At 46.9% G+C, this 24,277-nt stretch overlaps 1 protein-coding gene across 1 annotated transcript in view; it reads right to left on the bottom strand.

Annotated features, from left to right (window-relative positions):
• The window catches only part of LOC130282112 (bone marrow proteoglycan-like), a 54,348-nt gene that overhangs the window by 19,474 nt on the left and 10,597 nt on the right, over positions 1–24,277 (bottom strand). The window lies entirely within an intron of this gene.

The raw sequence follows: 24,277 nt of genomic DNA, 5'->3' as shown, positions 1-24,277 counted from the left end.
AAAGCCTGTGTACCAGAACTTCTGCTATCCACCCTGACTACGAACCTTGCCGCCTGCCCCCGACCTTCTGCTACGTCCGACCTTGCTTCTGTCTACTCCCTTGTACCTCGCCTATCTTCAGCAGTCAGAGAGGTGAGCCGTTGCTAGTGGATACGACCTGGTCACTACCGCCGCAGCAAGACCATCCCGCTTTGCGGCGGGCTCTGGTGAAAACCAGTAGTGACTTAGAACCGGTCCACTAGCGCGGTCCTCGCCAATCCCTCTCTGGCACAGAGGATCCACTACCTGCCAGCCGGCATCGTGACAGTAGATCCGGCCATGGATCCCGCTGAGGTCCCTCTGCCTTATATCTCGGATATCACCACGGTGATCGCCCAGCAATCCCGACAGATCGCCCATCTAACCCACCAGCTGTCGGAAGTGTCCACCATTGTGCACCAACTTCAGCAGCAATCATCTCCTCTGCCAGCTCCTGCACCCCTTCCGCAGCGAGTGGCCACTCCTAGCCTCCGCCTGTCCTTGCCGGACAAATTTAATGGGGACTCTAAGTTTTGCCGTGGCTTTCTTTCGCAATGTTCCCTGCACATGGAGATGATGTCGGACCAGTTTCCTACTGAAAGGTCTAAGGTGGCTTTCGTAGTCAGCCTTCTGTCTGGAAAAGCCCTGTCATGGGCCACACCGCTCTGGGACCGCAATGACCCCGTCACTACCTCTGTACACTCCTTCTTCTCCGAAATTCGAAGTGTCTTTGAGGAACCTGCCCGAGCCTCTTCTGCTGAGACTGCCCTGCTGAACCTGGTCCAGGGTAATTCTTCCGTTGGCGAGTACGCCATACAATTCCGTACTCTTGCTTCTGAACTATCCTGGAATAATGAGGCCCTCTGCGCGACCTTTAAAAAAGGCCTATCTAGCAACATTAAAGATGTTCTGGCCGCACGAGAAACTCCTGCTAACCTGCATGAACTCATTCATCTAGCCACTCGCATTGACATGCGTTTTTCTGAGAGACATCAAGAGCTCCGCCAGGAAAAAGACTTAGATCTCTGGACACCTCTCCCACAGTCTCCACTGCAATCTGCGCCTAGGCCTCCCGCCGAGGAAGCCATGCAAGTGGATCGGTCTCGCCTGACCCTGGAAGAGAGGAATCGCCGTAAGGAAGAGAATCTTTGTCTGTACTGTGCCAGTACCGAACATTTTTTGGTGGATTGCCCTATCCGTCCTCCACGTCTGGGAAACGCACGCTCGCACCCAGCTCTCGTGGGTGTGGCGTCTCTTGATGCTAAGTCGGCTTCTCCACGTCTCACGGTGCCTGTACGGATTTCTACTTCAGCCAGCTCTTCCCTCTCAGCCGTGGCCTGCCTGGACTCTGGTGCCTCTGGGAATTTTATTCGGGAGTCCTTGGTGAATAAATTCCGCATTCCGGTGACCCGTCTTGTCAAGCCACTCCACATTTCCGCGGTCAACGGTGCCAGGTTGGATTGCACCGTGTGTTACCGCACGGAGCCCCTCCTAATGTGCATCGGACCTCATCACGAGAAAGTTGAATTTTTGGTCCTTCCCAATTGCACTTCCGAAATTCTCCTTGGACTACCTTGGCTTCAACACCATTCCCCAACCCTGGACTGGTCCACTGGGGAGATCAAGAGTTGGGGTCCCTCTTGTTCCAAGGACTGCCTTAAACCGGTTCCCAGTACTCCCTGCCGTGACCCTGTGGTTCCTCCTGTATCCGGTCCCCCTAAGGTCGTTAGGGACTCTGCCTGCCACAGGAAATGCCTCTCCCCCCCTCCCAGTCCCATCAGGCAAGCCGCTGTGTCCCCTCATGGCTCCCGTCCTTGTGTCTCCCTGCCCCGTGCCAAGCTTCACCCTCTGCCCTCCCACCCCATTCCTACTCCTGCTGTACTGCCTGCCATTGAGGAAACCATCCATTCCTTTCCGGTGTCCTCATCCCAGGGGAGGCAGTCACCGGACAAAAAAAAGGGGAGACCTAAGGGGGGGGGGGTACTGTTACGCCTAGCGCTCCGGGTCCCCGCTCCTCCCCGGAGCGCTCACGGCGTCTTTCTCCCTGCAGCTCCCCGGTCGGTCCCGCTGACCGGGAGCGCTGCACTGTCATGGCCGTTGGGGATGCGATTCGCACAGCGGGACGCGCCCGCTCGCGAATCGCATCCCAGGTCACTTACCCGTTCCCGTCCCCTGCTGTCATGTGCTGGCGCGCGCGGCTCCGCTCTCTAGGGCGCACGCGCGCCAGCTCCCTGAGACTTAAAGGGCCAGTGCACCAATGATTGGTGCCTGGCCCAATTAGCTTAATTGGCTTCCTCCTGCTCCCTGGCTATATCTGGTCTCCTCCCTTGCACTCCCTTGCCGGATCTTGTTGCCCTTGTGCCTAGTGAAAGCGTTTTGTGTGTCTAAAGCCTGTGTACCAGAACTTCTGCTATCCACCCTGACTACGAACCTTGCCGCCTGCCCCCGACCTTCTGCTACGTCCGACCTTGCTTCTGTCTACTCCCTTGTACCTCGCCTATCTTCAGCAGTCAGAGAGGTGAGCCGTTGCTAGTGGATACGACCTGGTCACTACCGCCGCAGCAAGACCATCCCGCTTTGCGGCGGGCTCTGGTGAAAACCAGTAGTGACTTAGAACCGGTCCACTAGCGCGGTCCTCGCCAATCCCTCTCTGGCACAGAGGATCCACTACCTGCCAGCCGGCATCGTGACACTGCCCTTGACTTGTTATTGTCTTTTCTATATTTTTATTGTTTTGTATCTTACAAAAACCTGATGAAAACAATAAATAAAACAGTTATATAAAAAAAAATTGTGGTCTCACTGTGCATAATCTCCTCCCACAAATTTGAGGAGGTCCACACATGGGTCACCATAGTGTGTGATCAATAATGCTGACATATATACCGTATATACTCGAGTATAAGCCGACCCGAGTATAAGCCGAGACCCCTAATTTCAACCCAAAATCCCAGGAAAAGTTATTGACTCGAGTATAAGCCTAGGGTGGGAAATACCTCATCCCCCCCTGTCATCATCCAGACCCGTCATTAACATCCTCATAATCATCCCCTTGTCATCATCCCACACATCCCCCCTTCATCATCCCCTTATCATCCCACACATCCCCCCTTTATCATCCCCTTGTCATCATCCCACACATCCCCCCTTCATCATCCCCTTGTCATCATCCCACACATCCCCCCTTCATCATCCCCTTATCATCCCCCCTTCATCATCCCCTTATCATCCCACACATCCCCCCTTCATCATCCCCTTATCATCCCACACATCCCCCCTTCATCATCCCCTTATCATCCCGCACATCCCCCCTTCATCATCCCCTTATCATCCCACACCCCCCCTTCATCATCCCCACCCCCCTTCATCATCCCCACACCCCCCCTTCATCATCCTCTTCTCATCATTCGCCCTCAGTGGTCTTCAACCTGCGGACCTCCAGAGGTTTCAAAACTACAACTCCCAGCAAGCCCGGGCAGCCATCGGCTGTCCGGGCTTGCTGGGAGTTGTAGTTTTGAAACCTCCGGAGGTCCGCAGGTTGAAGACCACTGCGGCCTTCAACATCATCCAGCCCCCCTCTCACCCCCTTTAGTTCTGAGTACTCACCTCCGCTCGGCGCTGGTCCGGTCCTGCAGGGCTGTCCGGTGGGGAGGTGGTCCGGGCTGCTATCTTCACCGGGGGCGCCTCTTCTCCGCGCTTCCGGCCCGGAATAGAGGCGTTGCCTTGACAATGACGCAGGAGTACGTTGGCAATGAACGCACCTCTGCGTCGTTGTCACGGCAACGTGACTATTCTGAGGCCGGGCCCGAAGCGCTTAGAAGAGGCCTCCCCGGTGAAGATAGCAGCCCGGAACCAGTATCCCACCGGACCACCTCCTCACCGGACAGTCCTGCAGGACCGGACCAGCGCCGAGCGGAGGTGAGTACTCAGAACTAAAGGGGGTGAGAGGGGGCTGGATGATGTTGAAGGCCGCAGTGGTCTTCAACCTGCGGACCTCCGGAGGTTTCAAAACTACAACTCCCAGCAAGCCCGGACAGCCGATGGCTGCCCGGGCTTGCTGGGAGTTGTAGTTTTGAAACCTCTGGAGGTCCGCAGGTTGAAGACCACTGCGGGTGGGGGAGTTCACTCGAGTATAAGCCGAGGGGGGTGTTTTCAGCACGAAAAATCGTGCTGAAAAACTCGGCTTATACTCGAGTATATACGGTAAGTATATACCAGTAATGCTGTACAACTAATTATTTGATGTAGACATACTAGGATGATGAGAGGAGGCCTCACCTTACATCCTGATGCCCATTTTGAATCAAAATATATTCAAAATGTTCTTCACACACTGCAGGCCACAACCAGTGTCGGGATGTGCAGAGGGTTGTGACGTCTACAGAGCAATCCAGCTGCTGAGTATTGATTCAGCCACGAGTGTGTCTTAGATTATCTCTGCCACTTCTACTTATAGGTATGGAGGTATGTGCGTAAAAATGTGTGGAATGTCTGCCCGGAATACATCTGCCGACATTCTGCACAATTGAAAGTCTGGGCAAGCGCTAGGACCACTTGGAAATGCATAAAGAATTCTGCATAAAGAATAGACATGCATATTCTTTTTGTGGTCACTGGAATCAGGATTTCCGTGGCAGAAGCATCTGCAGAGGAAATGGCACTGTGTGCACAGTGCAGCAGAGTCCCATTGAAAACAATAGGACTCTGCTGTATCCTCTGCTGTGGCAGAATGTCCATGTGGAATATTCTGGAGGACTTCCACACGGACATTTTGACACATGAACATCTGTGATAACTTTCCCTTTATCAACTTTTGGCTATCCTAAGCTAAACATCTGTATTCATTGCTGATTTGTCTGCATTGGGTTACTTCAGTGACTATAAGGATCCACTTAGCTAATATGTAAAATTAGATTCATTATTATATTGTTTTTTAAGAAGTAATCTTATAGATAGTTCTAAGGTAAACTGATATCTTTATCATTTTCACTGTTGATGTTCTATGATTACTCCACAAATACACCACATTTTAAGCAAGAGACTTAGAGCCGTTAAACTGATAACCTATTTTGTACATTTTGTAACACTTTATACTGCTTAATTTGCTTAACTCCCTGACAATGCCTGCCGTGCATTTATAGCAGATGTGTGCTTGGTAAGGAGGGAGCCGACTCAGGAGCAGACGGACACAGTGTGCGAATATATGATTGGGCATCAGAAAAGGCTTGAATTACAGATTTTTGGTCCCATGTTATATTCCTGAAAAACACCATACCCTCAACATGCTGCAATTTTGGAAAACTGCCACTGAGCCTAAAAATTAAAGGTTAAAACAAATGCCATAGAAGAAAAACTTCCGTTATATATTTCCCTATTAAGTCCTAGCTGGCATCTGGCTGCAGCGTTTTAAGTCCAAAATACGCACAACAGACATTATGACCTTATTTGGCGGCAGACAAGTTATCCAGTATTAAAGACACGATACATAAATTTGTAAGGACACAGGGCACAACAAAAGCTGAGCTCCAAAGTCTACTAGGTATGCTGGCATTTGCAATGTGTATTATCCCGCAAGGCAGATGTTTTTTTCCAGGTTGTTGACCTTGCTTCCTGATGCCTCTAACCCCAACAGTCAGGTTTGTTTGGGGGTGGAAGCTTTAGCTGACCTTCATATGTGGCACTCTCACATCAGTCAGTGGAATGGAGTATCTATGTTTTTGCCCGAAGTGACTGACGAGTCCCCCAAAGTTTACACAGATGCTGCGGTTTTGCTGTTATTTATCAGAATCACTGGATGGCTGGTCAATAACCTTCAGTGGCCAATGGCCTTATTCCCCCTTCATGGGAATTCGCATAGTATCCCTTAATTGTAAGGGTTTAAATTCACCATATAAGCGCTCAATGGTGTGGGATGAGGCCATTCGTATGAATGCAGACATTATGTGTCTCCAAGAAACTCATCTGACGCAAACTGATATCTTTAGATACACGCTTTCCTTGTATTTTTGCAGCCCCGGCTCCGAGGAAAAAGGGTGGAGTGGCTTTGGTAATCAAAGACACATTAGCACTTTCAGATGCTGAAGTGGAAATAGATCAAAAGGGTAGGTTTATATGTCTTAGTTGTAAGATTAATAGTGTTGCCTACACAATAATCGGGGTTTATGCTCCAAATAAAGGCCAAGAAGCTTTTATAAAGTCTTTATTAGCGACCAAATTCTATCATACAAAACATAAGGTTATAGTACTGGGAGACTTCAATGCATCCTTATCGCCTTCGATGGATTCAACCACATTAAGTGAAATCAAGGAGCCCACGGATATGTTTCAAACACTAGTCAAAAATAAACTATATGATGTATGGAGAATAGAACATCCTTCCAAAAAGGATTAAACCTTTTTTTTCTCACAGACATAAGGTATATATAAGCATTGATTACATTCTAGTTACAGAATTGCTTCTTACCAAGGTGAGTGACTCGTCTATAGGGACGATAACCTGGACGGATCACGCCCCGGTTGCTGTTACTATACACGACTCATCCCCCAAATTTCGGGAAAATATCTGGAGAGCTAATTCTTATATAATCACACATCCAGATTTGAAAAAGAACTTAGCTAATAATATTAATTATTTTTTTAGGCATAACCTTGGAAGTGTCTCTAAGCACTCCACCCTTTGGTGTGCTTTTAAAGTAAACCTAAGAGGCCATTTAATAAATCAAACAGCCCACAATAAAAAAGAAACATTAAAGCAAAGAACTCAAATCTCTCAAGAATTGACTGAACTACACAGACAAAATAAATCGCACTTTTTAAAGGAATTAAATGATCGAATTTCTAAACTTAATGAGAGGTTACACCTCCTGGATCTCTATAAATATCATGGGGCTTTGAAAAAACTCAAGCTGCAGACGTATTGGCAATCTAATAAGGCAGGAGCACATTTAGACCGGCAAATTAAATCTAGAGAAGATAAAGCCAGAATTACGTTCTTAAAAAATCTAGACGAATCCAGGAGCTATGACCCTCAAGCAATAGCAGATACATTTTCAACTTATTACTCAACACTTTACAAGATACTAGAAGACACCCAAACTAATCACCCTATATCCTCAGCTATTCAATCCTACCTTGCAGGAATAAAAACCAAATCTCTATCACCAGTCCATATCCAGAATTTATCAAGAACAATTACAGAATTAGAAGTATCATACGTTATTAAAAGTTTAAAAACCGGGAAAGCCCCAGGCCCTGATGGGCTTATTAATGATTTATATAAAACTCATATTAAAATAATCTCACCTCAGCTCACTGAATTATATAGGGAAATTCAAGAATCAGGCAAAATACCCGCGGAAATGCTAGAGGCAACTATTTTTACTATTCCTAAGCCTGGGAAACCCCTGACATGCCCAATGAATTTCAGGCCAATTTCCTTATTAAATACTAATCTTAAAGTTTATTCAAAAATTCTAGCGCTACGATTGGCGGAAGTGTTACCTAACATTATTCACCCTGATCAAGTTGGGTTTGTTAAGGGGAGACAGACTTTAGATGGAACGAGGCGGTTTATGGATATCATGGCAAGGGCAAAATACGGTCAAGTGCCTTCTCTGCTCCTTTCTTTGGATGCGGAGAAGGCATTCAACCGTGTACATTGGGGATATGCGGAAATATCATCTCCCCCCTGAATTTATTAAGGCAACTATGGCAATGTACTCGGAACCCTCTGCAAAAGTATTTACCGTATATACTCGAGTATAAGCCGACCCGAGTATAAGCCGAGACCCCTAATTTCAACCCAAAATCCCAGGAAAAGTTATTGACTCGAGTATAAGCCTAGGGTGGGAAATACCTCATCCCCCCCTGTCATCATCCAGACCCGTCATTAACATCCTCATCATCATCCCCTTGTCATCATCCCACACATCCCCCCTTCATCATCCCCTTGTCATCATCCCACACATCCCCCCTTCATCATCCCCTTGTCATCATCCCACACATCCCCCCTTCATCATCCCCTTGTCATCATCCCACACATCCCCCCTTCATCATCCCCTTGTCATCATCCCACACATCCCCCTTCATCATCCCCTTGTCATCATCCCACACATCCCCCCTTCATCATCCCCTTGTCATCATCCCACACATCCCCCTTCATCATCCCCTTGTCATCATCCCACACATCCCCCCTTCATCATCCCCTTGTCATCATCCCACACATCCCCCCTTCATCATCCCCTTGTCATCATCCCACACATCCCCCCCTTCATCATCCCCTTGTCATCATCCCACACATCCCCCCTTCATCATCCCCTTATCATCCCACACATCCCCCCTTCATCATCCCCTTGTCATCATCCCACACATCCCCCCTTCATCATCCCCTTATCATCCCGCACATCCCCCCTTCATCATCCCCTTATCATCCCACACATCCCCCCTTCATCATCCCCACACCCCCCCCCCCTTCATCATCCTCTTCTCATCATTCGCCCTCAGTGGTCTTCAACCTGCGGACCTCCAGAGGTTTCAAAACTACAACTCCCAGCAAGCCCGGGCAGCCATCGGCTGTCCGGGCTTGCTGGGAGTTGTAGTTTTGAAACCTCCGGAGGTCCGCAGGTTGAAGACCACTGCGGCCTTCAACATCATCCAGCCCCCTCTCCCCCCCTTTAGTTCTGAGTACTCACCTCCGCTCGGCGCTGGTCCGGTCCTGCAGGGCTGTCCGGAGAGGAGGTGGTCCGGTGAGGAGGTGGTCCGGGCTGCTATCTTCACCGGGGGCGCCTCTTCTCCGCGCTTCCGGCCCGGAATAGAGCCGTTGCCTTGACAATGACGCAGAAGTACGTTGGCAATGAACGCACCTCTGCGTCGTTGTCACGGCAACGTGACTATTCTGAGGCCGGGCCCGAAGCGCTTAGAAGAGGCCTCCCCGGTGAAGATAGCAGCCCGGAACCACTATGCCACCGGACCACCTCCTCTCCGGACAGCCCTGCAGGACCGGACCAGCGCCGAGCGGAGGTGAGTACTCAGAACTAAAGGGGGTGAGAGGGGGCTGGATGATGTTGAAGGCCGTAGTGGTCTTCAACCTGCGGACCTCCGGAGGTTTCAAAACTACAACTCCCAGCAAGCCCGGACAGCCGATGGCTGCCCGGGCTTGCTGGGAGATGTAGTTTTGAAACCTCTGGAAGTCCGCAGGTTGAAGACCACTGCGGGTGGGGGAGTTCACTCGAGTATAAGCCGAGGGGGGTGTTTTCAGCACAAAAAATCGTGCTGAAAAACTCGGCTTATACTCGAGTATATACGGTACATCTGGGGCCTTAGCAAAGCCACTTGTTATTTACTTTATTCATTGAACCCTTAGCAGAATATATACGTACAGCATCATTAGTACTCCCAATATTAATTACAGATACCCTTAGGAATCACTTAACAACTAGTTATACATTAAAATGGGCAGAAAATAGTATTACTTACTTAGGGGTTAAGTTATCACCGGATTTCGTTAATCTCCCCTTTCTAAATATAAATCCTCATATTTCTCTGATTAAAGAAAATATTGATTCATACTCAAAACTTCCAATGTCTTGGATAGGTCGAAACTCTGTGGTAAAGATGTTTCTCTTGCCCAAGATTTTATACATATTTCAAAACTCACCTATCTTATACTCAGTGAAACTTATGAATCAATTACAAGCTATTATAAGGAGTTATGTATGGAAAGGTCAGAAAGCTAGAATAGCGGCCAATATACTATATACACCAATTGCATTGGGCGGGATGGGACTAGCGGATATTGTTAAATATCATAAAGCAGTAATAATAAATCAATTAAAATCCTGGTGGCATAACCACTATGATAAGGCTTGGGTAGTAATAGAAACATCTATGATGGAAGTACCGGATGCTAATCTGGCCCTTTGGTTGACAGGAATCTCTCAATATAAAATCAACATCAGTACAACAACAGAAAGGGCAGGCATTAAAATAGGGAAAGTAATATTATCTAAAAACATTTTTAGTCCTATAAAATACTTAGATATACCTTTTGGAGTCATTCAGTTAATGCTCCCACAAACAGACCTCACTCAATGGAGTAAAATGGGAATTCAAAAATTAGCTGATATAACTATATCAGGAAGGCTTATGCCTTTTTCAGATTTATACTTTAAATTTAGAATCTCAAAGTTAGACCTTTTCAAGTAAGGCATCTTTTGAGTACCCTCAAACAACTTATATCAGAAGATATTCCCCTATACACAAAATATTTTCTAAAAGGAAGTGATATGAATAGGGGGATATCCCGAGCATATAGTCATATAATATCAGTCAAAAAAAATAGATACTTTTCCATTTCAAAAAGCTTGGGAAAAAGACCTAGGTCACAACTTTTCAGTGGAGGAATGGTATTTTGTTTTTAGCTTACCATCTGAAGTCTCTAGATGCTCCAACCACTTAGATATAACAAGGAAAATAATGTATAGATGGCACTGGGTACCATATCAACTTAAAGGGGTATTCCAGGCCAAAACTTTTTTTTTATATATCAACTGGCTCCGGAAAGTTAAACTGATTTGTAAATTTCTTCTATTAAAAAGTCTTAATCCTTCCAATAGTTATTAGCTTCTGAAGTTGAGTTGTTGTTTTCTGTCTAACTGCTCTCTGATGACTCACGTCTCGGGAGCTGTGCAGTTCCTATGGGGATATTCTCCCATCATACACAGCTCCCGGGACGTGACATCATCAATAAGAAGTTAGACAGAAAACTTCAGAAGCTAATAACTATTGGAAGGATTAAGATTTTTTAATAGAAGTAATTTACAAATCTGTTTAACTTTCCGGAGCCAGTTGATATATATATAAAAAAGGTTTTGCCTGGAATACCCCTTTAACCCCTTAACCCCTTAAGGACACATGACGTACTGGAACGTCATGTGTCCACTCCCGATCTATAACGCGGGGCCACGGCGTGGCCCCGCGTCATAGCGGGTCGGGCCCGGCCTCTAACAACGGCCGGGACCCGTGGCTAATAGCGCGCGGCATTGATCGCTGTGCCGCGCGCTATTAACCCTTTAGACGCGGCGTTCAAAGTTGAACGCCGCGTCTAAAGTGAAACCGAAAGCATGCCGGCTAGCTCAGTGGGCTGTTCGGGATAGCCGCGGTGAAATCGCGGCATCCCGAACAGCTGACAGGACAGCGGGAGGGCCCCTACCTGCCTCCTCGCTGTCCGATCGCCGAATGACAGCTCAGTGCCTGAGATCCAGGCATGAGCAGTCATGCGGCAGAATCATCGATCACTGGTTTCTTATGAGAAACCAGTGATCAATGTAAAAGATCAGTGTGTGCAGTGTTATAGGTCCCTATGGGACCTATAACACTGCAAAAAAAAAGTGCAAAAAAAAAGTGAATAAACATCATTTAACCCCTTCCCTATTAAAAGTTTGAATCACCCCCCTTTTCCCATAAAAGAAAAAACACAGTGTAAATAAAAATAAAAATAAACATAAATGGTATCGCCGCGTGCGGAAATGTCCGAATTATAAAAATATATCGTTAATTAAACCGCACGGTCAATGGCGTGCGCGCAAAAAAATTCCAAAGTCCAAAATAGTGCATTTTTGGTCACTTTTTATATCATTAAAAAATGAATAAAAAGCGATCAATAAGTCCTATCAATGCAAAAATGGTACCGTTAAAAACTTCAGATCACGGCGCAAAAAATGAGCCCTCATACCACCCCATACACGGAAAAATAAAAAAGTTATAGGGGTCAGAAGATGACAATTTTAAACGTATTAATTTTCCTGCATGTAGTTATGATTTTTTCCAGAAGTCCGACAAAATCAAACCTATATAAGTAGGGTATCATTTTAATCGTATGGACCTACAGAATACATATCAGGTGGCATTTTTACCGAAAAATGTACTACGTAGAAACGGAAGCCCCCAAAAGTTACAAAACAGCATTTTTTTTTTATTTTGTCGCACAATGATTTTTTTTCCCGCTTCACCATAGATTTTTGGGCAAAATGACTGACGTCATTACAAAGTAGAATTGGTGGCGCAAAAAATAAGCCATCATATGGATTTTTAGGTGTAAATTTGAAAGAGTTATGATTTTTTAAAGGCAAGGAGCAAAAAACGAAAATGCAAAAACGGAAAAACCTCCGGTCCTTAAGGGGTTAAGGACATATGGCGTATGCATACGCCCCCGTTTCCAAGTCCTTAAGGACCGAGGGCGTATGGATACGCCCTGAGCATTTCCGGCCCCCACCGCTAGCCGGAGGGGAGCCGGAGCCGGATGCCTGCTGAAATAGTTCAGCAGGCATCCTGGCATATCGCACAGGGGGGTCATTATGTCCCCCCATGTCGGCGATTGCCGCAGATCGCTGGACAATTCAGTCCAGCGATCTGCGGCGGATTCCGGGTCAATCGGGTCTCCAGTGACCCGATTACCCGGAACAGCCATTGCCAGCAGGGGTGAGGAGGCACTGGTGCCACCTCACGATCGCCTTGATTCGTCGGCCGGATTACCGGCCGACCAATCAGGGCGCCTGCTGCGGGTGTCACTCCCGCAACCCGCTCCGCCCCTCTTCCGGAGGACGTGAGCGGGTGCGGGAAGACGACCCCCGGTGCTGGGGACCCCAATCCCCGGCGTCCCTGTTGGGATCGGGGCCCCAGGAGCAGCGGCGGCGGTGGATTCGACGAGGGACTGACCTATGCGGCTAGATCGTTGGAGGTGAGTGACAGCCTCCTGTTGTTGCTTAGCAACAGCTCCCAGCATGCAACAAGGGCATGCTGGGAGCTGTAGTTATGCAACAGCAGGAGGCAGACCACCACAACTCCCAGCATGCCCTTATGGGCATGCTGGGACTTGTAGTTTTGCAACAGCTGGAGGCACATTCTTTCTATGTAAAAGTGTACCTTCAGCTGTTGTGTAACTACAACTCCCAGCTTGCACAATCAGCTAAAGTGCATGCTGGGAGTTGTAGTGGTGCATCTGGTGGTTGCATAACTACAACTCCCAGCATGCCCGTTGGCTGTCGGTGACTGCTGAGAGTTGTAGTTTTGCAACAGCTGAAGGCACACTGAGTTAAGTAGTAAACCAGTGTGTCTCCAGCTGTTGCATAACTACAATCCCCAGCATCCCCAGCCAATGTAGTATGCCTCCGGCTGTTGCATAACTACAAGACCCAGCATGCCCTTCCGCTGTCCGTACATGCTGGGGGTTGTAGCTTTTGCAACAGCTGAAGGCACACTTGTTGCAAAACACTGAGTTTGTTACCAAACTCGGTGTTTCACAACCTGTGTCTCCAGCTGTTGCAAAACTACAACTCCCAGCATGCACTGATAGACCGTACATGCTGGGAGTTGTAGTTTTGCAACAGCTGGATGTTTCCCCCCCCCCAATGTGAACGTACAGGGTACACTCACATGGGCGGAGGATTACAGTAAGTATCCGGCTGCAAGTTTGAGCTGCGGCAAATTTTCTGTCGCAGCTCAAACTGCCAGCGAGAAACTACTGTGAACCCCCCGCCCATGCGACTGTACCCTAAAAACACTACACTACACTAACACACAATAAAATAAAAAGTAAAAAACACTACATATACACATACCCCTACACAGCCCCCCTCCCCAATAAAAATGAAAAACGTCTGGTACGTCACTGTTTCCAAAACGGAGCCTCCAGCGGTTGCAAAACTACAACTCCCAGCATGCACTGATAGACCGTACATGCTGGGAGTTGTAGTTTTGCAACAGCTGGATGTCGTCCCCCCCCCAATGTGAACGTACAGGGTACACTCACATGGGTGGAGGATTACAGTAAGTATCCGGCTGCAAGTTTGAGCTGCATCAAATTTTCTGCCGCAGCTCAAACTGCCAGCGAGAAACTACTGTGAACCCCCGCCCGTGTGACTGTACCCTAAAAACACTACACTACACTACCACAAAATAAAATAAAAAGTAAAAAACACTACATATACACATACCCCTACACAGCCCCCCTCCCCAATAAAAATGAAAAACGTCTGGTACGCCACTGTTTCCAGAACGGAGCCTCCAGCTGTTGCAAAACAACTACTCCCAGTATTGCCAGATAGCCACTGACTGTCCAGGCATGCTGGGAGTTTTACAAAAGCTGGAGGCCCCCTGTTTGGGAATCACTGGCATAGAATACCCCTATGTCCACCCCTATGCAATCCCTAATTTAGGCCTCAAATGCGCATGGCATTCTCACTTTGGAGCCCTGTCGTATTTCAAGGCAACAGTTTAGGGCCACATATGGGGTATCGCCGTACTCGGGAGAAATTGGGCTTCAAATTTTGTGGGGTATTTTCTGCTATTACCCTTTTTAAAAATGTAAAATTTTGGGGAAAACAAGCATTTTAGGTAAAAAATTTTTTTTTTTTTTTTACATATACAAAAGTCATAAAACACCTGTGGGGTATAAAGGTTCACTTAACCCCTTGTTACGTTCCCCGAGGGGTCTAGTTTCCAAAATGGTATGCCATGTGTTTTTTTTTTGCTGTCCTGGCACCATAGGGGCTTCCTAAATGCGGCATGCCCCCAGAGCAAAATTTGCTTTCAAAAAGCCAAATGTGACTCCTTCTCTTCTGAGACCTGTAGTGCGCCAGCAGAGCACTTTTCACCCCCATATGGGGTGTTTTCTGAGTCGGGAAAAATTGTGCTTCAAATTTTGGGGGGTATTTCCTGCTATTACCATTTTTAAAAATGTAAAAATTTTGGGAAACCAAGCATATTAGGTAAAAAATAAAAAATTATTTTTTACATATGCAAAAGTCGTGAAACACCTGTAGGGTATTAAGGTTCACATTACCCCTTGTTACTTTCCCCGAGGGGTCTAGTTTCCAAAATGGTATGCCATGTGTTTTTTTTTTGCTGTTCTGGCACCATAGGGGCTTCCTAAATGCGGCATGCCCCCAGAGCAAAATTTGCTTTCAAAAAGCCAAATGTGACTCCTTCTCTTCTGAGACCTGTAGTGCGCCAGCAGAGCAATTTTCACCCCCATATGGGGTGTTTTCTGAATCGGGAGAAATTGGGTTTCAAATTTTGGGGGGTATTTTCTGCTATTACACTTTTTAAAAATGTAAAATTTTTGGGAAACCAAGCATTTTAGGTAAAAAAAAATTATTTTTTTTTTTACATATGCAAAAGTCGTGAAACACCTGTGGGGTATTAAGGTTCACTTTACCCCTTGTTACGTTCCCTGAGGAGTCTAGTTTCCAAAATGGTATGCCATGTGTGTTTTTTTGCTGTTCTGGCACCATAGGGGCTTCCTAAAGGTGACATGCCCCCCAAAAACCATTTGACGCTCCTTCCCTTCTGAGCCCTCTACTGCGCCCGCTGAACAATTAACATAGACATATGAGGTATGTGCTTACTCGAGAGAAATTGGGTTTCAAATACAAGTAAAAATTTTCTCCTTTTTACCCCTTGCAAAAATTCAAAAATTGGGTCTACAAGAACATGCGAGTGTAAAAAATGAAGATTTTGAATTTTCTCCTTCACTTTGCTGCTATTCCTGTGAAACACCTAAAGGGTTAATACACTTACTGAATGTCATTTTGAATACTTTGGGGGGTGTAGTTTTTATAATGGGGTCTTTTATGGGGCATTTTTAATATGAAGGCCCTTCAAATCCACTTCAAACGTGAACTGGTCCATGAAAAATAGCGAGTTTAAAAATTTTGTGAAAAATTTCAAAATTGCTGCTGAACTTTGAAGCCCTCTGGTGTCTTCCAAAAGTAAAAACTCATAAATTTTATGATGCAAACATAAAGTAGACATATTGTATATGTGAACCCCAAAAAAAATATTTTGAATATCCATTTCCCTTACAAGCAGAGAGCTTCAAAGTTAGAAAAATGCTAAATTTTAATTTTTTTCATCAAATTTGGTGATTTTTCACCAAGAAAGGATGCAAGTTACCATAAAATTTTACCACTAAGTTAAAGTAGAATATGTCACGAAAAAACAATCTTGGAATCAGAATGATAACTAAAAGCATTCCAGAGTTATTAATGTTTAAATTGACAGTGGTCAGAATTGCAAAAAACGCTCTGGTCCTTAAGGTGAAAAAGGGCTCGGTCCTTAAGGGGTTAACCAACTCTCAACTAATTTTTCAAAATTTTGTTGGAGATGTAAAATAGAAGGTGGATATTTCTTCCATATCTGGTGGGAGTGTCGGGAGATTCAGAAATACTGGAAATGGATTTTTTCTCTATTGGAGAATATTGTGGGACATCCGGTAAATAGAAGCCCTGAAGTGGCACTGCTATCTTTAACAACTAATAATCTACCCAATTTTGAATATATTGTAGTAACACATATTTTGTTTGTGGCCCGTTCCCAAATAGCACAAAGATGGAAATCTGATGTAATACCTATTATTCATTAATTAATAACAACTGTGCATAGGAACTACAAGATGGAGGGGTTAATTGCACAAAACATGTCAAAAAAAGGCAATAGGAGTGGAATGATATAGAAACAGATTAATTAGGTAATACCCTTTGGAATACGCATTTACACTAGAAGAATTGTATGAGTGAATGAGTGGATGACTAAATGTATTTCTTATTCTGTTCTTTTCTGAAATCTTCTTGGATGTTATGAGCTTCGTAGGCAGACTGGTTTGGCTCTCGCTACAGTTTAATTTCAATTTTTTTTGTCAACACATCTCTGGTTCTTGCAATGTAGCGGCTGACGCATTACCCAGAGCTAACTTTGGTGTCTTTTTCCAGGTCATGCTGGATGCGGATCCAGTAGGCACTCCGTTTCCCCAATATGAGGTGTTGACGCTGGATTAACGGGGTACTCCGGTGAAATATTTTTTTTAATCAACTGGTGCCAGAAAGTTAAACAGATTTGTAAATTACTTCTATTAAAAAATCTTAATCCTTCCTGTACTTATTAGCTGCTGAATACTACAGTGGAAATTCTTTTCCGTTTGAAACACAGAACTGTCTGCTGACATCATGAGCACAGTGCTCTCTGCTGACATCTCCGTCCATTTTAGGAACTTTTTAGGACAGTTCCTAAAATGGACAGAGATGTCAGCAGAGACCACTGTGCTCATGATGTCAGCAGACAGCTCTGTGTTTCAAAAAAGGACATTTTTTATGCTTACCGTAAAATCTCTTTCTTGAAGGATCCATTGGGGACACAGACCATGGGTGTATGCTGCTGTCACCAGGAAGCTTGACACTATGGCAACAGAAAAGTCAGCTTCTCCCAGCAGGATATACCCGCCTCCTGGTCACTGAGCTAATCAGTTTTAGTACCAGAGCAATAGGAGGAGACCGAAAGGTCAAGAAAAAAAAAACTCGAACTGTCTGAGAGCCAGAAGAAAAATATAACTGAACACACCCTCGGACAGATAACCAAAGAGAAACCTCAGAAAAGGGTGGGAGCTGTCCCCCCCAATGGATCCTTCGAGAAAGAGATTTTACGGTAAGTATAAAAAATCTCCTTTTCTCTATCGGCTCCATTGGGGGACACAGACCATGGGACATACCAAAGCCGTCCCTTGGGTGGGCAGAAAAACCGGTTAGGCAGGCGGCTGAACCACCGCCCCACTTTACGGCCCAGACCGGCATCGGCCGATGCGAAGCTATGAACCTGGTAGAATCTTGAGAAAGTGTGCAAAGACGACCAAGTGGCCGCTTTACAGATCTGCGGATAGAATGAGCCAAAACCCTGAAGGGAGGGTCTTCCCCCCACAGTGAAAAGCTTCCGCAATGGCAGATCGGATCCACCGAGAAATGGTGGCCTTGGAAGTAGGTTGACCTTTACGACGATCCTCCGTAAGGACGAAAAAGGAATCGCACTGACGAAAGGAAGAGGTAACAGAGAGGTAGGTCCGAACAGCCCGCACCACATCCAGCTTGTGGAGCAAATGCTCCCTGGGATGAGACGGAGCGGGACAAAAGGAAGGAAGGACAATGCCCTCATTGAGATGAAAGTCCGAAACGACCTTGGGAAAGAAAGAAGGATCTGGTCGGAAAACAACCTTGTCCTGATTAATCACCAGAAAGGGAGAATGGCAGGAGAGAGCTGCCAGTTCAGAAACCCTCTTAATGGAGGTGATAGCTATAAGAAACGCCACCTTCCAGGAAAGGAGGCGAAGGGAAACCTCCCTAAGAGGTTCAAAGGGTGCGTCTTAGAGGGCACCCAGAACTAGGTTCAGGTCCCATGGGGGAGAAGGGGACCGATAAGGAGGGGCAGCATGTGCCACGCCTTGAAGGAAAGTCCGGACATGGGAAATGGATGCTAAAAGATGCTGAAAAAAAATCGCCAGGGCCGAAACCTGATCCTTAAGGGAGCTGAGAGCCAATCCCTGTTCCAACCCCGACTGCAAGAATGAGAGAAGCCGGGGAACGGAAAAAATAACAGAAGAGGGTCCCGGGACTTCGACACAAACGGAGGAATCTTCCGATTGAGCCGAGACGCGAAAAGATCCACGTCTGGAACTCCCCAGAGGTTGCAAATCTGTGCAAAGACCTCTGGATGTAGAGACCACTCGCCGGGGTCAGCTGAGGACCGGCTGAGGAAGCCCGCCTCCCAGTTGAGCAAAACCTGGTATGTGAATCACTGAGATGGCCAGAACCTTGCGTTCCGCCCACAGGAGGATCTTTGTCACCTCGGCCATGGCCGCTGAGCTACAAGTGCCGCCCTGCCAATTTATGTACGCCACGGCCATGGCGTTGTCCGACTGAATATGGACAGGGCGGTCCTGAAGTAGGGATTCCCAATGAAGCAGACAAAGATGGATCGCCCTCAGTTCCAAGATGTTTATGGGAAGACGAGCTTCCCGGGGAGATCAGAGGCCTTGAACCGTCCGGTCCCTGAAAACACCTCCCCAGTAGTGATTTCGCGAACATAAAATTTTCGGTTCGCGAACCGCGAACGCGAACTTCCGCAAATGTTCACGAACCGGGCGAACCGCCATTGACTTCAATGGGAAGGAGAATTTTAAAACCCACAGGGACTCTTTCTGGCCACGATAGTGATTTAAAAGTTGTTTCAAGGGGACTAACACCTGGACTGTGGCGTGCCGGAGGGGGATCCATAGCAAAACTCCCATGGAAAATTACATAGTTGATGCAGAGTCTGGTTTTAATCCATAAAGGGAATAAATCATCTATTATTCCTAAATGGTTTGGAATAACGTGCTTTAGCCCCGTTTAGACAGCACATAGATTCCCCCATATTAGGCAGCACATAGTTAGAGCCTCCCTTTAGGCAGCACATAGTTAGATCCTCCCCCTTTAGGCATCACATAGTTAGATTCCCCCATGTTAGTCAGCACATAGTTAGAGCTCCCCTTTAGGCAGCACATAAGATTCCCCCATATTAGGCAGCACATAGTTAGAGCCCCCCTTGAGGCAGCACATAGTGGGATTTAAACCCAAGGCCCCAGCAGTGCTAACCTCTGAGCCACCATGCTACCCTTAGCATACATCTAATAGCCACGGTTGCTAAAATGGACAGAGATGTCAGCAGAGAGTACCAGAAAAATTAGGCATGTACACATGCCTGAAAAATTTGGTATTGTTGCAGCTGCTTCTGTAGCAACGGCCAGAAAAATTGCAGCACCATAACAAGTGGAGCAGCAGAGGCCAGAAAAATTAGGCATGTACACATGGATGAAAAATTGGGTATTGTCGCAGCCGCAGTTGTAGCAGCGGCCAGAAAAATTGCAGCACCATAACAAGTGCAGCAGCAGAGGCCAGAAAAAATAGGCATGTACACCTGGCTGGAAAATTTGGTATTGTCGCAGCCGCTGCTGTAGCAGCGGGCAGAAAAATTTCTGTTTGTTTTGCCAGGCAGAAAGTGCCCTAAAACATTGCGGCTTGAACCCTAGTTGGTGGCGGATAAGTCACGCAAGTCATCCGGTATTCAGAGTTCAAATACAGCAGCGTGTGGACCATTTTTAGCCCAAGGCAGCTGATCTGATCAGGCCTTGTTCAGTCAAATGTATCGCCCAGTGTCAGTCCCTTCGGGATCCATCCCTCATTCATCTTAAGAAAGGTGAGGTAATCCAGACTTTTTTGACCAAGGCGACTCCTCTTCTCAGTGACAATACCTCCTGCTGCACTGAAGGTCCTTTCTGACAGGACACTTGAAGCGGTACAGGCCAGAAGTTCGAGCGCAAATTGGGATAGCTCAGGCCACAGGTCAAGCCGGCACACCCAGTAGTCAAGGGGTTCATCGCTCCTCAGAGTGTCGATATCTGCGGTTAAGGCCAGGTAGTCTGCTACCTGTCGGTCAAGTCGTTCTCTGATGGTGGACCCCGAAGGGCTGTGGCAATGCGTAGGACTTAAAAAGCTCCGCATGTCCTCCATCAACAGCATGTCTGTACAGCATCCTGTCCTTGCCGGCGTGTTCGTGGGAGGATTACTTTCACCTCTTCCCCTGTTAAATCCCTGTTGTGCAGTGACATGACCCTTATACGCTGTGTACAGCATACTTCTTAATTTATTTTGGACCTGCTGAATCCTTTCCGCCTTGCTGTAATGCGTTAACATGTCAGGCACTTTATGTTTATACCGGGGGTCTAGTAGCGTGGACACCCAGTACAGGTCGTTCTCCTTCATCCTTTTTATACGAGGGTCCCTCAACAGGCACGACAGCATGAAAGACTCATGTCCCGTTCCTCGTCCTCAGTGATGTCAGGGAAGGTATAATCTTCTTCCCCCCAGCCACGTACAACACCACGGGAACCAGATAGGTGACAAGAAGCACCCTGGGATGCCTGCTGTGGTTGGTCTTCCTCCTCCTCTTCAAAGCCACATTCCTCCTCTGACTCCTCTTCCTCACAATACTCTTCCAGCGTTGCCGCAGGTCCAGCAAGCAATGCTGATAAGGCTGTTTCTGGTGGTGATGGTGTCCACAACTCTTCCTCTTCACGCTCATCTACTGCCTGATCCAGCACTCTTCGCAGGGCACGCTCCAGGAAGAAAACAAACGGTATGATGTCGCTGATGGTGCCTTCGGTGCGCCTGACCAGGTTTGTCACCTCCTCAAAAGGACACATGAGCCTACAGGCTTTGCGCATGAGCCTCCAGTAACGTGGCAAAAAAATTCCCAGCTCTGCAGATTATTTCCTAGCACCCCGGTCATACAAATATTTGTTGATGGCTTTTTCTTGTTGGAGCAGGCGGTCGAACATTAGGAGTGTTGAATTCCAACGTGTCGGGCTATCGCAAATCAAGCGCCTCACTGGCATGTTGTTTCGCTGCTGGATATCTGACAAGTGCGCCATGGCCGTGTAGGAATGCCTGAAATGGCCACACACCTTCCTGGATTACTTCAGGACATCCTGTAAGCCTGGGTACTTGAGCACAAAGCGTTGTACAATCAGATTACACACATGTGCCATGCACGTGTCAACTTGCCCAACCTCAATGCCGCCAACAAATTTGTTCCGTTGTCACAAACCACCTTGCCGATCTCCAGTCAGCCACTGGTCCACCTGTGCGTTCAGGGCCAACAGGAGCGCTGGTGCTGTGTGAGGCAAGTCAACCCCAAGATGGCGTGACACTGCCGTATCCAGGATGGGGAATAGCACCTGGGGAGCTGGGGAGGTGCCGGTGATGTAGAGCAAGACGCAGCAGTGGAAGAGGACTCGGCCGAGGATGTTATGGAAGAGGATGGAGTAGGAGGAGTAGAGGAGGTGGCAGCAGGCCTGCCTGCAAGTCGTGGCGGTGTCACCAACTCCTCTGCAGAGCCACGCATTCCATGCTTGGCAGCCGTCACCAGTTTTACCCAATGCGCAGTGTAGGTGATATACCTGCCCTGATCATGCTTTGCAGACCAGGTATCAGTGGTCAGATGGACCCTTGCCCCTACACTGTGTGCCAGACTGGCCATAATTTCCTTTTGCACAATGGAGTATAGGTTGGGGTTTGCCTTTTGTGCAAAAATGTTTCCGGCCAGGTACCTTCCACTGCGGTGTCCCAATGGCTACAAATTATTTAAAGCTGGCGGGCTAGCAGTTCCGACAAGCCAGCTGTCAGATGCCGGGCTAGGGGGTGACTTTGAGACATTGTCTTCTTGCGCTCAAACATCTCCTTGACAGACACCTGACTGTGGGCAGATGAGCAGGAACTGCTCAAGGCGAGAGACGGAGAGGCGGATGGTTGAGAGGGGGCAAGGAGAGCAGCAGTGGTTGACCTGGCTGAAGATGCTGGACCAGGAGGAGTATGGCGGCTTTGACTTTGTGTGCTGCTTGTACTGACATGTTGATCCCATAGGCGTTTGTGATGTGACATCATGTGCCTTCGCAAAGCAGTTGTGTCTAGGTGGGTGTTTGACTTCCCACGACTCAGTTTCTTCTGGCACAGGTTGCAAATGGCCTTGCTGTTGTCAGAGGCAGACACACAAAAAAAATGCCACACTGCTGAGCTCTGCGATGACAGCATTCTGGTGGTGGCAACAGCATGCGTTGATTGGCGTCCCGTCTGGCTGACCCCGGATGCCGATGCATGCTGTCTGACTGTGCCACTAGCTCCTTGCGATGACCTCCCCCTGCTTCCAACTCGTCTCCTCCTACTCTCTGTCTCCCCATCTGAACTTTCAGCCTCTTCTTCTCTTCTAGCGGGCACCCACGTGGCATCCACGGACACATCGTCATCATCAACAACTTCACCGCTATCTGACACCTCAAGAAAGGAAGCAGCAGTGGGTACAACGTCATCATCACACCGTACGTCCATGTGTGTAATGCTGCCTGACTGAGACATATCCCTGTTAACTACATCCTCTGGCAATAATGGTTGCGCATTACTCATGTCTTCAAACTGATGTGTAAATAACTCCTCTGACTGATCAAGTAAAGCTGCTGTGGTGCTAGTGTTGTGGTGGCGGCAGGCGGGCAAGTGGTAGCATGAGAGGTGCCCGAAGCTAAGCTAGAGGAGGAGGACTGTGCGTCAAGGTTCCGAGCGGAAGCTGTAGTAGATTGGGTGTCTTGTGATAGCCAGTCAACTAATTCCTCAGAACTTTGGGGGTTCAGGGTACGTGGAATCCCAGCACCACGACGGCCCCAGCGGGGTGGCCTTCCTCTGCCTGTCATTTTTTTGATTACATTTGCACAACTGTCACACCTAATGTGATTTGCACTAGGGTGACACAATTTGCCCTGCAGGCAAAAAAATGGCAACTGTGACGTGAACTGACAGTGATGACTGATTTTATTTATCAGGCAAAAAAGGATTTTCTTTTGTTAAATTTGCACAACTGTCACACCTAATGTGATTTGCACTAGGGTGACACAATTTGCCCTGCAGGCAAAAAAACTGGCAACTGTGACGTGAACTGACAGTGATGACTGATTTTATTTAACAGCCAAAAAAGATATATTTTTTTTAAATTTGCACAACTGTCACACCTAATGTGATTTGCACTAGGGTGACACAATTTGCCCTGCAGGCAAAAAAAATGGCAACTGTGATGTGAACTGACAGTGACGACTGATTTAATTTAACAGCCAAAAAAAAGGTTTTTTTTTTTTATTTGCACAACTATCACACCTAATGTGATTTGCACTAGGGTGACACAATTTGCCCTGCAGGCAAAAAAACTAGCAACTGTGACGTGAACTGACAGTGACGACTGATTTTATTTAACAGCCAAAAAAGATATATATTTTTTTAACTTGCACAACTGTCACACCTAATGTGATTTGCACTAGGGTGACACAATTTGCCCTGCAGGCAAAAAAAATGGCAACTGTGATGTGAACTGACAGTGACGACTGATTTAATTTAACAGCCAAAAAAAAGTTTTTTTTTTTTTATTTGCACAACTATCACACCTAATGTGATTTGCACTAGGGTGACACAATTTGCCCTGCAGGCAAAAAAACTAGCAACTGTGACATGAACTGACAGTGACGACTGATTTTATTTAACAGCCAAAAAAGATATATATTTTTTTAACTTGCACAACTGTCACATCTAATGTGATTTGCACTAGTGTGACAATGAGCAAAAAAGCTTGCCAGCGGAGTTCCCCTTTTAAAAAGTGGTCCCCAATCAGGGTGCCTCCAGCTGTTGCAAAACACACGGACTGATATATTTCAGCCCTTTGAATACTGTAGTAGTTAGTTGCTTGAAGGAACTTAAGTTTGATTCTGGAGTACCCCTTTTAACCAGCGGTTCCCTCCCAACCAGGGTGCCTCCAGCTTTTGCAAAATTGAAAAAGAGAAGGGAACAGAAGGGAACAAAGGACCAGC

The sequence above is a fragment of the Hyla sarda genome, chromosome 7, assembly GCF_029499605.1.
Source record: "Hyla sarda isolate aHylSar1 chromosome 7, aHylSar1.hap1, whole genome shotgun sequence".
Classification (NCBI taxonomy): domain Eukaryota; kingdom Metazoa; phylum Chordata; class Amphibia; order Anura; family Hylidae; genus Hyla; species Hyla sarda.
This window is presented reverse-complemented; position numbering and strand designations above follow the sequence as displayed.